General features: G+C 38.1%; 1 pseudogene; it reads left to right on the plus strand.

The window, feature by feature from the left end:
• LOC135757460 (poly(rC)-binding protein 2-like) overlaps positions 1-10,649 on the plus strand; it is an 85,578-nt pseudogene extending 74,929 nt beyond the window's left edge.
• Positions 10,650-15,130: the final 4,481 nt, after the last annotated feature.

A 15,130-nucleotide genomic window follows, 5' to 3' on the forward strand; every position in this document is an offset into this window, starting at 1 on the left:
TATAGACATAACATTTTGATTTGATGTCTTTTATTAGCTTATTTTTAAGAAATACAAACCAATGGCTAAAAGCCAGACGCGTTAAAACAAGTTAAAAGTCAAAATACGAACATTCGGTTTAATCATTCTAAATACAATCTCATATACGTTATTAATTATGCATATTTATTCTGTATTAATTTGTAGATATTAAACTGTCCCTGTTAACGTGACTCGCTCGCAGTACCCAGGTGAGGCTGTGTTTCAGGCGGTTGTTCAAGGAATAAAATACCTTTAAATGTTGCGACTGGCCACTCAGTACCAAGCATTTTACAGTGCCATGTAGTAATAATAATAATAATAAAATAATAATAAGATGAACCTGGTGCCCCCCCAGTGAAACAGGAGGCCCCCTCATTCTGTATTCTCTGGCGCCGACACTGATTGCAGTGTCCAACCAAAATAACTAGACAGGAACTAACCCCTTTAATTAGACCAGAAGTATATTGGACAGGGAGCTAGGTAGGTATCTAATTCCATTAGAAATGACTGAGACAGGTTAGACCCCGAAGCCGCCGCCAGGCGCCGCCATTTGCGCCATTTAGAAGTTCAGCCGCCATCAGCCAATAATTTCCTAAGCCAAATTGAGCCGCCAGCTGATAAAGTTTGGCTGAGCCGGCTAGAATTATTTGCAATCAAATAATAATTCTATCACATAAAGACATACACACACACAAAATATATAAACAATACACGAGATCCATTTTCCGATTGGTTTCATAACAGCACAGTCTTGTGCTCGCTCGTTGCTACAATACACAGAGGGGTTGCAACCTGTGGAGGTTGCATATGCAGGCTGCAAACGTCATCAAGCCTGGTTTATTTAAGTTAACTGAGCATTACATTCGCAAGCGATTAACTTATAATAAGAATAAACTTTATAATTGTTGATATTTTGAAATAAGACAGTGTTGATGACGTAGGCAGCGTAAAAATGCGACCTCCGGAGGCTGCAGTCTTCGGATTGGGTAATTAAAATTGCTCGTTTTCCGTACAGAAGAAGTGATGCATTAGTAACGTGCGCGTCACGACAATGCATTTCAAAAATGGACCGTGTTATTTTTATTTTTCACCAATGCGCGCGACCAGCATCCACACAGGAAAAAGCTGCGGGTAAAGTTTTGTATGTCTGTTTCGGGGTGCTGTATGCAGCATGTTAATTTTTACTTTAATTTTGTATTGGAACTGCGATTTGGAATCGGTGAAGTCAAATATAGACGCGTTTCTTATAAGAGCGTTTCTTCTGGGAAGTCCGTGGCTGTATAACATTGACTAAAGTGGTCGCAATCAGGTCCGGTAGCGTCGCACACGCATAATTCTGCGAATGAGAGCATTAAGTAAAAGCAACAGAAAGTTCTTTCTATCGGTCTCCCATGCTGCTTGAACCCCAGAATATAGAGACTTTTAAAAAGCTTGCCAGTAAAATCCATATCACACCAGCAATGACAAGGTAAGCTAACGTTGCTATGGTTACAGTCCAGATACATAATAGATTGCTAGGCCATTGCTATGCTATCTACAGTTTTATTACAAACAGCAACCAAAACTACAACGTAAAATTAGTGTAGACTTTTAAACATCAATGTTAAAAGTTTTTACCAACCTTTGTATGGGAACCTATATACATTCATTCATTCAACCCAGTGCATGCCAGGTTTCTGCTGTGAATCTGATTTAAAAGTGAATTAAAGAATAGAAATGAAAAGAGGTTGCGTGTCTTGCCATGATGTTATTAGTCTATAGGTAGCATTATAGTGGGCTCTAGCTCTATTGTGTTTGGTTATGTGTACCTGTGGGATTTTTATGTTGTTTTATTAATCAGTATGTCATGTTATAATTGATATGTGCCATTATGCTTTCTGTGCTGAGATATGTGAGTAAATGTCTGTGTGTAAAGTTGAAAGGCTGTTCCAGTTGGGGGTAGGAACAAAGCCCTGAAGAGAAAACACGCAGAACAGATGGTTTCAATAAACAAGTTGTTTGCTTTATAACTATGTTATATTTAGAGAAAGTGAAAATTAGTATGTTTAACTAATGAATGCATTTAACCAATTCATGAACAACGGAGTACTGTTGTGTTGTTGAATAATTATGTTTTACATATTTACTGCCTACATTTCATGCTGATTGCTAAAAGTGTTAAAGTTACAAAGATGTCCAAATAAGGACTGTGGAAATTGATTTTGTTCCATTTTTATATTTCTTTAACTCTTTCACCGCCAGCATTTTTTAAAAAAAGTTGCCAGCCAGCGCCAGCGTTTTTCATGATTTTCACCAAAGTTTAATGCCTTCCAGAAAATGTTCTTCTTTAAATATATAAACATACAATATACCAAATGAAAGAACAGACCCTCTGCTTTCAAACAAAAAAAACCGTTTCATCCTACCTTTAGTGGTTCTTTTGCAATCAGCTTTTGAATATGGGTAGGTTTTTGCAAAAACACCATATTTTGAGCAAAAAGCAGAGATAATTCCATTTTTATGACGGATTTTTCATATAGATCCGATTCAGAGCGATCTTTAAAACAGACACGGACATGCAGCAGCTTGCCATAGGGCAATACTTCCGGTTTTAAAAAGTTGCGGAAGGGCGCCACCTGGTGGATAATAGCGGTATTGCGGAAAGACGGAAAATCTCGTCATTGGCGGGGAAGCGTTTTCTCTTAATTGACGAGATATCTCGTCAATGGCGGGGAAAGAGTTAATTGATCATTTTATTCTATAAACATTGTGTGTTTCATATATGCACTGAGCTATTATGTAGAAATGAGGTGTTTATGTTTGAGAGTGGAGAGTTACCAGTTTTTGTGTGTGTGCTGTAAGGAGGATTAGCGAGGAATTTACGCCTGGTATAGATCAAGATAAGAGAGAGGCCTGAGGGGGAAAGCAAACAGGCAACTATTTCATTAACTAATGCTTTAATGTTCACAGGATAAAATGTGCAATGTATTTCTTACTTAATCAGTATTAATCATTGAATAATTGATGTAATAAATATAAGATGTTGTCTTTGATAAATTTGTATTAACCAATGAAATGAAGGTTGCATATAGAATAACCTAATGGGGGCAGGGCAGCTCAACCTTGAAGAAACAGAGTCTCCTGTGTGTGTGTGTGTGTGTGTGTGTGTGTGTGTGTGTGTGTGTGTGTGTGTGTGTGTGTGTGTGTGTGTGTGTGTGTGTGTGTGTGTGTGTGTGTGTGTGTTTCTTTCCTAAAAGATGGTTTTTAATAATGATTAAAGTGTTTGCTTAGAAGTAGTATTGCAGTAAAAGATTTAATATGTGTTTATCTATCTAAAGAAGTTAATGTGTGCCTTATTCATATAACCAATTTTACAAATAATGAAATGATGTCATGATATTGAAATATGTTTTACATAATAATCACTTTCATCTTACAGCTTATGTTTTTTATAAATGAATGTTTTATTAATGATTTGTTTTTAAGAAAGCATTATAACATGCTATGTGGAGTGGAGGAGTACTGGAGAGGAACTGCAGGGCTCCCAGGGATGAGAGGAGAACAGTTTGTTTTTCTTTCTCTATGTGTGTCCATCTTTGCCTACAGGCTAAAATTGGGTGTGGTGATGGAGTCAGATGGACGAGGGGAACGGCCTTTGTGGGTGAAGATTTTCTGAAGAAAGATCGACGTCACATATTTTATAAATAAGCATGTTACTTCCTGAGCTGGTTGTTCGCTACTTGAGAGGACCCAGCGCTGTTAAACTGTTTCATATCTGATCAATAAATATTTGAACTTAGATATTCGTATCTTGTGCCTTTCCTCTAAATAATGAACACGCAATGGACGCCTTAAAGTCCAACAATTGGTGACCACCGACGTTTTGTGGAGGGAAAGGAGAGAGTGAGAGGAAGGAGGGTTTCACATTGAAGAAACCAGAGTAAGGGAGGGCTCCATTTCAACACAAAAGACCGGTCTTCTAAAATAAAGGTAAGCAGAAACCTGTTGTATCGAATTCTGCTATTTGGATATACCAAATTAATTGTGTTGATAAGGAGCTCCGAACTGAAATTAATTATTTAAACAATAAGAATTGATCAGAGTGAAAAACTTTTTGAAATCTTTGAATTTTTTTGTTAAATAAAAGGTTGAGGATTCCTTTAACGCATTAGGCGTTATAAAATACCAACTCGGGTTGAAGCCCGTAGGGGGTTGAGAAACCAATGGGTGGAGGGCCCAGGAACCATCTAATTCAGTACAGCATTAAATTTAAGGGTTACATATTGTAATTTATGGTTGGAGGCCATTAGTGCATTAGGCGCTATAAAGTACCAATTTGGGTGAAAGGCCCGTTAGGTGAAATTCCTACGAATACTGTTAATGGCGGTGTAAGTTAACAGAATTAAATATAAGGTTGAGGATTCCTTTAATACATTAGGTGTTATAAAATACCGACTCGGTTGTAGCCGTAGGGGGTGTACAGCAGCCCGTGAAGTGTAAGGCCTACGAATACTGGAAAAGAAAATTGACGTCTTACTGTTATTGTTGTGGTTTTGTCTGAGAAATTGTATTGTAATAGTATTTGTACCGTGTATTGAACGTTGATATATATTATGGCTGAATTTCAGAAAGAGTGTGATGACTATGTGTGTTCACCGGTGTATGTGCCATGGCTAAAAATAATTCAATTAATGATGGCCCAAACTGATCCTAAAGATGTTAAGAAAAGACAGAAAGAGGTTGCATTAGTTAGGGGAAGTTGACAGTGGTGCAGCTGCAAAGCCAAAGGAAGTTAAACAAGGAAACAGTCAGCCAGACTCAAGTGTGACACCTACGGCTCCTCCTCCAGCTCCACCCCCAGTGAAATCGATCTACCCCTCCTTGCACACACCTCCTCCTTATGAGAAAGCCAAAGCCCCAATGAAACAGCCTGTTTTTCAAATCAATAGCGGTGAATTGAATGTAGATGTAGATTTTATTTGTGTGAAAATGTAGTGTGTCTGTGATATATTGAGTCTGTTAAAACCATAAATGGGATTAAGCAAAATCTAGCAGAAAGACAGAGGCGAAGCTTTGAAAGAAAAATAACAAATTACAGAAAAGAGTAGAGACCAAGTTATTAAATGTGGAAATGAAGATGAACAATTGAAAAAGCACAGAAAATTGTTAAAAGGTGAATGACACAGATAAATTGTATAAAGGACAAAAAGATTTAACAAAATGAAGAGGAGTCTTCATCTGATGGTGGAAGGTGGTCACAAGATAAATTTTATTTTAAATTGAAAGGCAATATTTTGCAATGGGTTAAGTTAAACCTTGAAAGGCTGAAAGCTCTCATCCTTTGACATTCAAGAAAGTGACTAAAAAGCTGGCAAGAAACAGACAATGAAAAACTGTGTGTGACATCAAAGTGTTGGAGTTGCAAAGAGAGGAGTAACTCATAAACTGGACTGAAAGCACATTCTATTTGAATGGGACTATACTTGAACTCAAGCGGTGAAGGGGGCACTGCATATGGTCAGAGACAATTACAAGGATGAAACACCAAAAAGACTGAGTGGAATCCAGAAAGACTCATAAAGATAATAATGTTCTTGGAGGCAAGAGAAACTGGACAATATTTTACTGGACACTGAACTTTTTCATCTTCATACGGGCCTTTGAGTGAAAAAGGGGAAAGAGTAAACAGCCGTTCAATGTTTAGTAAAGACCTTGTTACTATAGGGACACAGACAATCTTTATGAGAAAATCAGCTAGACACATTTAAAGGCTGATCAAGAACTTTGTTGTTAGGTGTGACTACCTGTTCTGAAATCAAATCAGACTCCTATTAATCTGACAGGAAGAAATGCATAGTTGAATTTGGTATCTACAGAGGAAGTCAGAATTCCACTGATGGTACTGAGCTAAAAAGCAAATATATATGGCATAGAACAGCTATGGCAGAAAGGAAATTAAAATAGATAAAAGAAATAAATTGAAAAAGAAAAAAGAACACCATAGAACACTATAAAAGGTAAACAAGAAAAGCTGTGACAATAGAAAAATAACTGATTATTGTAACAAACTTTGTATTTAAGGAAATTGCCAGCCCAGACATCATATATGTGCATGAAGGTGTTCACATGGCAGATCTAATCACTGAGGGTGAGCCAAATGATTGGATACCATTGACTGATATACAAATTATTATTATTGTAATTAATTATAATTGTTATACCATTGACTGAAAAAGCAAATAAATTGAGAGATGGTTTGTTCGCGGTACCACTGACAACTACCCCACCGTTAATCACACTGTTTACAGATGGTTGTTGTTTCAGAGCAGCAGATGACACATTGAAGGCAGGCTTTGCTGTGGTTGAGCAAGTTGTGGGTGATTTTGTAACACGACTGAGTGGTAGATTGAAAGGTAAACGGTCAGCACAGAGAGCTGAAATGACAGCTGTTATCAAAGCCTTGCACTACACTGGTGAAGAGAGGGTGATTGTTTATAGTGAATCTGCATATGTGATTGGTGCAGTATATATGGAACTGCCATATGGCAGATAGGTGGGTTTGAAACCAGGAAAGGCCGGCCTATAGTAAATGCTAGCAAAGCCTGACACATACTACAGGCTGTGAAGGTACCTAATGACGTGGCTGTTGTCAACTGCCTAATAAACCACTTATATCCCCAACCATGGTTTCCCAAGACAAAGTTAGATCTGACAAAATTGACAAACACGCACTGGAATTGACATATAGTTTCGGGGCTGCTTATCACCCCAATGTTAGAGCAAAGATGAAATAATGAACCTGACTTTGACATTAAAACTTGACTTGACAAACTATGTGCACAGACAAAAATAACATGGCTTGACGCATTACCAATTGCATTAATGTCTATTCGCTCTTCTGTTAACAGGATTTCTGGTTTCACACCCTTTGAATTGCTTACAGGTCGACAGTTTCCAGGTCCAAGGCATGACGTGGTGCAGGATCCCATCCTGCCTCTAACACATGACGTTTCATCTGACAAACTAACTGCTATGATTGAACATTTTTCCTGACAGGCTACCACACAACGAAATTGTGAGAACGACCCAGCTGTTAAAAATGATGATTGGGTTTCTAACAGACACAGGTGTGGACCTGAGGACTCAGGTCCAAGAGAGGGAAAGTGTTGAAAGTGAAAGTGAATCAGCTGGAATACAGAGAGGACAAACAGGAAGTGGTAACACATCAGTGGTAACACTCACACAACACCAACAACAAAGTCAACAAACACTCTGTAAAATTGTGCATAAAAAAGGTGACATTTTTTCTAGCCCAGCAACAGAACCCCTAGCACACTGTGTGAGCACAGATTGTGCCTACGGAGCAGGTATAGCCGTACAATTCAAAGCGAAGTACGGTACACAAAAGGTTGTAAGACAGAACAAACACACAGGTGAATGTGCAGTTACCCACGAGGACGACCGCAGATTGATTTTTCATTTAATAATAAAACAAAATTGTACTGATTTACCAACATATGAGAATTTTACCCACAGCCTCAGACGTATGAGAGAGTGGTGTGAGAAAGAAAACATAACAAGTGTATCCACTCCCCGGCTGGGGTGTGGCTTAGATAAATTGGATTTCCACAAAGTGCTGGAAATCCTGACAGAAGTGTTTAGAGACCTGAATATCACAATTACCATATATTCATTATAACCTGGGTAACTACATACCATATTGACCTTTGAATTTTGATCTTTGAATTTCTTAAGTTTCTTATACAATTCTACAGTATTAATTTCATATTTAATTTTTCTTTTCCTTTTTGAATTTACGATTGTTATTTGAGTATTAGCCAATAGGCATAAGTGTATTTTTTCCACAGAGATGAAGCTATATGCAAATTGGAAGGTTCTGTGGGCCGTAGGAGTTATAACTGCAATTATAGTCACCATAATATTTGGCATAAACAATGGAGATCCCTGTGTAACAGACTGATAGTGTCTGCAATAGAGAAAAAAGAGAATAGTCCACCCCCATATAGCATGCCCCTATTAGGCCTACAGAACCTGGATGAGGAGGAGGAAGAAAATGTGTGACCTCTTTCAGAGGTCAAGAGAGGGAATTGTGGGATTTTTATGTTGTTTTATTAATCAGTATGTCATGTTATAATTGATATGTGCCATTATGCTTTCTGTGCTGAGATATGTGAGTAAATGTCTGTGTGTAAAGTTGAAAGGCTGTTCCAGTTGGGGGTAGGAACAAAGCCCTGAAGAGAAAACACGCAGAACAGATGGTTTCAATAAACAAGTTGTTTGCTTTATAACTATGTTATATTTAGAGAAAGTGAAAATTAGTATGTTTAACTAATGAATGCATTTAACCAATTCATGAACAATGGAGTACTGTTGTGTTGTTGAATAATTATGTTTTACATATTTACTGCCTACATTTCATGCTGATTGCTAAAAGTGTTAAAGTTACAAAGATGTCCAAATAAGGACTGTGGAAATTGATTTTGTTCCATTTTTATATTTCTTTAATTTATCATTTTATTCTATAAACATTGTGTGTTTCATATATGCACTGAGCTATTATGCAGAAATGAGGTGTTTGTGTTTGAGAGTGGAAAGGTACCAGTTTTTGTGTGTGTGCTGTAAGGAGGATTAGCGAGGAATTTACGCCTGGTATAGATCAAGATAAGAGAGAGGCCTGAGGGGGAAAGCAAACAGGCAAATATGTCATTAACTAATGCTTTAATGTTCACAGGATAAAATGTGCAATGTATTTCTTACTTAATCAGTATTAATCATTGAATAATTGATGTAATAAATATAAGATGTTGTCTTTGATAAATTTGTATTAACCAATGAAATGAAGGTTGCATACAGAATAACTTAATGGGGGCAGGGCAGCTGAACCTTGAAGAAACAGAATCTCCTGTGTGTGTGTGTGTGTGTGTGTGTGTGTGTGTGTTTTCTTTCCTAACAGATGGTTTTTAATAATGATTAAAGTGTTTGCTTAGAAGTAGTATTGCAGTAAAAGATTTAATATGTGTTTATCTATCTAAAGAAGTTAATGTGTGCCTTATTCATATAACCAATTTTACAAATAATGAAATGATGTCATGATATTGAAATATGTTTTACATAATAATCACTTTCATCTTACAGCTTATGTTTTTTATAAATGAATGTTTTATTAATGATTTGTTTTTAAGAAAGCATTATAACATGCTATTCAAAGTGGAGGAGTACTGGAGAGGAACTGCAGGGCTCCCAGGGATGAGAGGAGAACAGTTTGTTTTTCTTTGTCTATGTGTGTCCATCTTTGCCTACAGGCTGAAATTGGGTGTGGTGACGGAGTCAGATGGACGAGGGGAACGGCCTTTGTGGGTGGAGATTTTCTGAAGAAAGATCGACGTCACATTTTATAAATAAGCATGTTACTTCCTGAGCTGGTTGTTCGCTACTTGAGAGGACCCAGCGCTGTTAAACTTTTTCATATCTGATCAATAAATATTGAACTTAGATATTCGTATCTTGTGCCTTTCCTCTAAATTATGAACACGCAATGGACGCCTTAAAGTCCAACAGTGTACGCAGACAAGAGCAGCTGTGAGGAAAATGAAAGTTTAAATTTGAAAGAGAGACTATAGTCTCAATATCATTTCTCCTGGTTAAATAAAGTTTGCTAAAACGCTCAAAACTTGAAAACGCATGCAAATAATACACTTTCGGCATAAGGATGCAATTGTCAACGATAGATATGTGTTTTATACGGTGTTTGATGGGGATGTAAATACGTGTTGCGCTGTTGACTGGAGCGCGTCCTCATAGAAAAGAGACACATATCTCTGTAAAGGCAGAGAGAGAAATCCAAATCTGCATGTTGCACATGAGCAACGGGTTGAACAAATGCTCGCACTACGTAAAATATTGTCTCCAATTGTAGGTGCGTTCAGGATCCCTATGATGACAAAAGTAAACCAAAAGATCGGTTTATGAGATTTGCAAATTTAGCGAGTACCGATCGAGTCATTTAATGCCATTTTTCGTCCGATACCGATCGACGGTCGATCGATCGGAGCATCCCGAGTTTTTACTTTGGATAATTGTGTTCAGGTCTGGAGCATAATGTTCAGTGCAGGGGATTCAGGGCGCTTGAGAGTCACGCTCAGATACGGTTCAAGATTTGACATGATTTGTCTAGAGTAAATACACAGTTTTATGGCACATCTGTTTTTCATCAGTACATCAACAGGGTCGTTTTGGAAAGTACGGCGAAATCTAAGCCCCCGGTCACACTGCGGATTGTCGTCCCATCCAGCCAGTGTGGCTTTATTATCGGCAAGGGCGGCTGTAAGATCAGAGAGATCATGAAGGTAAGCGTGGATATAGTCTTGGCCTCAACACTTCATGTTAAAAGTGAAAGTTCAAGTTTCTTTACGCTCTTCTGTCTGTGTGTGTAGTCATCTGGAGCCCATGTACAGGTGGATGTTGATATGCTGCCGAACTCCACTGAGAGAGCTGTTACTATTGCTGGGATGCCACAGGCCATCAATGTCTGTGTCCAAAAGATCTTTGTGGTCATGCTAGAGGTACATGATAGTTCTCTTGGAAGTCTCTTGGTTTTTTCAGACTTTTGTAACCCCAGTTATCAGTGACACGTGCGCTGCTGGAGCGATATAGTTTGGTGCGCCATTTGCTTATACAAACATATTTGATCGGAAAGACGAGAAAGAGATGAAAATGTTAAGGTCTAATAGAAAGTAAAGGGCGTCAAGACCTTAAAACAAACTTTATGATTATCACATCATAGCACCTGTCACATTTATAATATCTAGAGCTTCTTCTCTCATATACAGGTATTTATCCTTTTTGCATATATTTATACCTGTTCATTTTACATATTGCATATGTTTAATGTAATGTATGCATAAATACAAAATACAATGAAGCCATACTCATAGCTTTAATAGTCTATACAAAATTAATAACTCTATTAAAAACAAGATTCTGTCTAATCAAGACTTATCTGTTGTTATCTTCTGGGCATTTTCACTTTAACATTATTAACTTTAAATTGCTCATATTTAAAAACTGTGGTGAGCATTTAGTTAAAAGCTATAGTGAGTGGTGTATTTCTGTACATTTTTATCATCAAAAAACAATTTAAACTGAAAAACATGTATACCGTGAAATATTCCGGTCCGTGAAAAAAAATGACTCATTCCGTGAAATAGATTTTTGGTCATTCCGCCCACCCCTATGGGAGTGTTATTATAATGACGATCGTTTTCAGCCGCGGCATTTATGAAGGGCAGGTATTGCGTACACCTGAATTTCAAAGGTACGCATAGTTTCATAAATCAGGCGGTGAGAGGAGTGTAAGCATAATCTTACGCCAACATAAATGGCCGTTTCTACGCAAGAATGATAAATGAGGGCCAATGTGTTTGTGTAATATAGGATGTGAATTCTGATTCTTATTGTGTCATGCTGAAGTAAGGTTTTCCCTAGGGATGCTCCGATCAGGATTTTTGCAGCCAATACCGATTTGTTATCTTTGTGATCGGCTGATACCAATTCCGGTTTTCTTTTTTTTTTTAGCTAATATGCAAGCTCTTTGATGACTGTAACTTTTAAAAATGTTTCTAGATAAATTAATACCACAGATATTGTCTTTGTTATATTACTTGCAGTATTTAAGTATATTATTGTTTTAATAGAGAATCAAATAAATAAGCACAACAAATATTTCTTCTGCAAAGAGATATTTAATATCACTTTTAAAAAGATCTCTTAAAAGTAATGAAAATTAAACACTTCACAGTCTTTATCGTATAAAATTAAATATACACGCATTCATATGGAGTATAACAGTTTTCTTAGTCAAGAGCAGAAAGTTTAAATTTGAAAAAGAGACTATAGTCTCAATATGATTTCTCCTGGTTGAATAAAGTTTGCTTAAACGCGCAAAACTTTAAAACGCATGCAAATAATTTTCAGCACTTTCGGCATGAGTATGCAATTGTCCACGATAGATATGTGTTTTATAGAGGGTTTTCACGACGCGTCATCAGAGCGGAAGATGCCATATTGGAGGCACTCCGCATCACAACAGAGCACAGGCACTGATGTATATCCTGAACGTCGTCAAGGAAAATTGTTAATCATTGCCGTGTTTGAGGATGTACCAATAGGACAGATCGAGAAAAACATTTTGAATATTATCGACTTTCAAAAGTTATTAAAAACCAAGGAAAGGATTGCAAGAAAATTTCAGAGGAGGAACTTGTGGTTGGCAAAGCTCAGGAAAAAGAGTAGTATTGTATTAGAAATATGATTGAAGTACATAAAGTATAAAACAAGTATGCTTCTACTTGTTGTGCTTTATTTAAAGAGTATTTAATATGTACTTTTTCAAAGTATACTTTTAGTGTATGCACAAAATGTACTTAAACACAACTTAAATTTGCGCTGCAATGCCTTATAGGTACTAAAGAGGATGTTTGTTTTATACATTTTTGCAATATACTTGAAACTGTCTTTACTAACTGATAAAAGACTATTTATTAGGTGCACTGAAAGTAATAGTATTAATATACGTCATCTGTGCACAAGATAGGGCCTTACAAACCTCAGCCAATCGCTGATGCGATGAATCTCCGTCGTAAGTTTTGCTTTGTTTTCACTGTCGATCCTGCTTTCTTTCTCGAATTTGCATCATTGAAGAGAAGAAACGCGAACAACGACGCAAAGAAAGACTTTTTTTTAAGTCACTGAGAAGAGGAGGAAATTGTCAGAAGAACGTAATCTAACCAGAGTCGTTACTGAAGAAACATTTCAACGCTGGAGAGCAATGAAGGAACAGAGAGTTGTCAAGACAGACGCGCAGTTCGCAAAAATTCTCCTCGACAGGTAACAGTGATTATTCTTTCTTTGTGGAATAATTGCTGTTGTACTGTTATTCAGGAATATTGACGTTGTTCTTGTACTGTAGTTGAAGGCAGTGACCAGTCTGCTAGTTGAAATGGGAGTAGCGTCGACTGATGTAACGTTATGTCTTATGTGTTTTTTATCATATCATTTCACATAATGAATCCACTGACGCGACACAGCATATGCTGGTGGTAAACAAACACTCGTGTTCAAATACTCGTGCACGAGTTTTGGAAGGCGTTCCATAGAAATGAACTGTGAAGGAGGGGGGCTGTTATTAGCAGGGTAATTATAGTTTTCAAAAAAATATAAATATAGTTTTTATTCTTATTTAGTTAGGGCCCGAGCACACCAGTGTGAGGACCCTATTGTTTTTGCTCCGTTTATTAGGGCCCGAGCACACCAGAGTGTGAGGACCCTATTGTTTTTGCTCCGTTTATTATTAGGGCCCGAGCACCGAGGAGCAGGCCAGAATGGCCTCCACCATAGGTGCGAAGCCCTATTGTTTTTGCTCAGATTATTAGGGCCCGAGCACCAAGGAGCAGGCCAGAATGGCCTGCACCGAAAGGTGCGAAGCCCTATTGTTTTTGCTCGGATTTATTTATTTATTAGGGCCCGAGCACCGAGGAGCAGGCCAGAATGGCCTGCACCGAATGGTGCGAAGCCCTATTGTTTTTGCTCGGATTTATTATTAGGGCTCGAGCACTGAGGAGCAGGCCAGAATGGCCTGCACCGTAGGTGCGAAGCCCTATTGTTTTTGCTCGGATTATTATTAGGGCCCGAGCACCGAGGAGCAGGCCAGAATGGCCTGCACCGAAAGGTGCGAAGCCCTATTGTTTTTGCTCGGATTTATTAGGGCCCGAGCACCGAGGAGCAGGCCAGAATGGCCTGCACCGAAAGGTGCGAAGCCCTATTGTTTTTGCTCGAATTTATTATTATTTTTTTTAGGGCCCGAACACCGAGGAGCAGGCCAGAATGGCCTGCACCGAAAGGTGCGAAGCCCTATTGTTTTTGCTCGGATTTATTATTAGGGCCCGAGCACCGAGGAGCAGGCCAGAATGGCCTGCACCGAAAGGTGCGAAGCCCTATTGTTTTTGCTCGGATTTATTTTTATTATAATTTTTTTATTTTTTTTTACGTTTCAGGGCAATTTGGGGGCCTTAACATACTCAAAAACTCTTGAAAATTGGCAGAGATGTCAGGGTCGTCGGCCATTAGGACCCGGCAAAGGCTGGAATTCGGGCGTGGAAATGGAGCTCTGTAGCGCCCCCTGTAATGCAAAAACAAACATTGGGGCACAGATCGGGCAAAAATTTACGCCGAACATCAACCCGAACAACTTTCGCCCTCTAACATTTAAGCTCCGCCCAACAGGAAGTCGGCTATTTTGGATTGTTTAAAAAATGCATGTGGTGAACTTTTGAATACTCCTCCTAGAGGATGCATGCGATTGACGCCAAACGTGGTGAACGTGATGTCGAGACATTGGACTTGCTAAATTGCGAAGCCTTTAGAAATTAGGATGGCACCCACCGTCTCTAGTTTCAAGTCCCGGTTAAAGACCCATCTTTTCTCTCTAGCTATTTTATGATTACCCAGGGGTTCATGTTTGTTCATTTTATGGTCTATTATTTCTTTTTTAAATTGTGTATTTTATTATATTTTTCTGTCCGTGTTTTTTTAACAGTCTATCTACTTTTATTTTTTATCCTTGCTGCTATTATTCTTATTACTGTGTCTATGTGTGTGTGTGTCAGATGCACTGTAAAGCACTTTGGTCAGCCATGTGGCTGTTAAGAAATATGCTATATAAATAAAGCTGAAGTTGAAGTTGAAGTCTTGGAGATTTGATTATATCAACATCATATTTCATCAGTCTAATCTCAAGACCTTGTGTGATGATAAATAGCGAAGACCTTGACTTTTCGTTAAAGGGCGTGTCTGTGGCGGCCTCGCAAAATATTGTTAAATGAATCGCATTTTTGACAGCCTAAACGAGCTCAAAAAGTCATGAAACGTTGCACACATGTCAAAGGTGGCAAAAATTTAAATGTGGCATAGGCGCCATAAGTGGGCGTGTAGAAATGGCTCAATAGCGCCACCTGCAAAATTTCAAGAGAACAGCCCTGCCACTAAGAAAAACCTACAGATACGAAATTTGATAGGGTCATCTATCACCCCAAGACCTACAAAAAAGTCTCTT

This window comes from Paramisgurnus dabryanus, chromosome 19 (assembly GCF_030506205.2).
Source record: "Paramisgurnus dabryanus chromosome 19, PD_genome_1.1, whole genome shotgun sequence".
Taxonomy (NCBI): Eukaryota; Metazoa; Chordata; class Actinopteri; order Cypriniformes; family Cobitidae; genus Paramisgurnus; species Paramisgurnus dabryanus.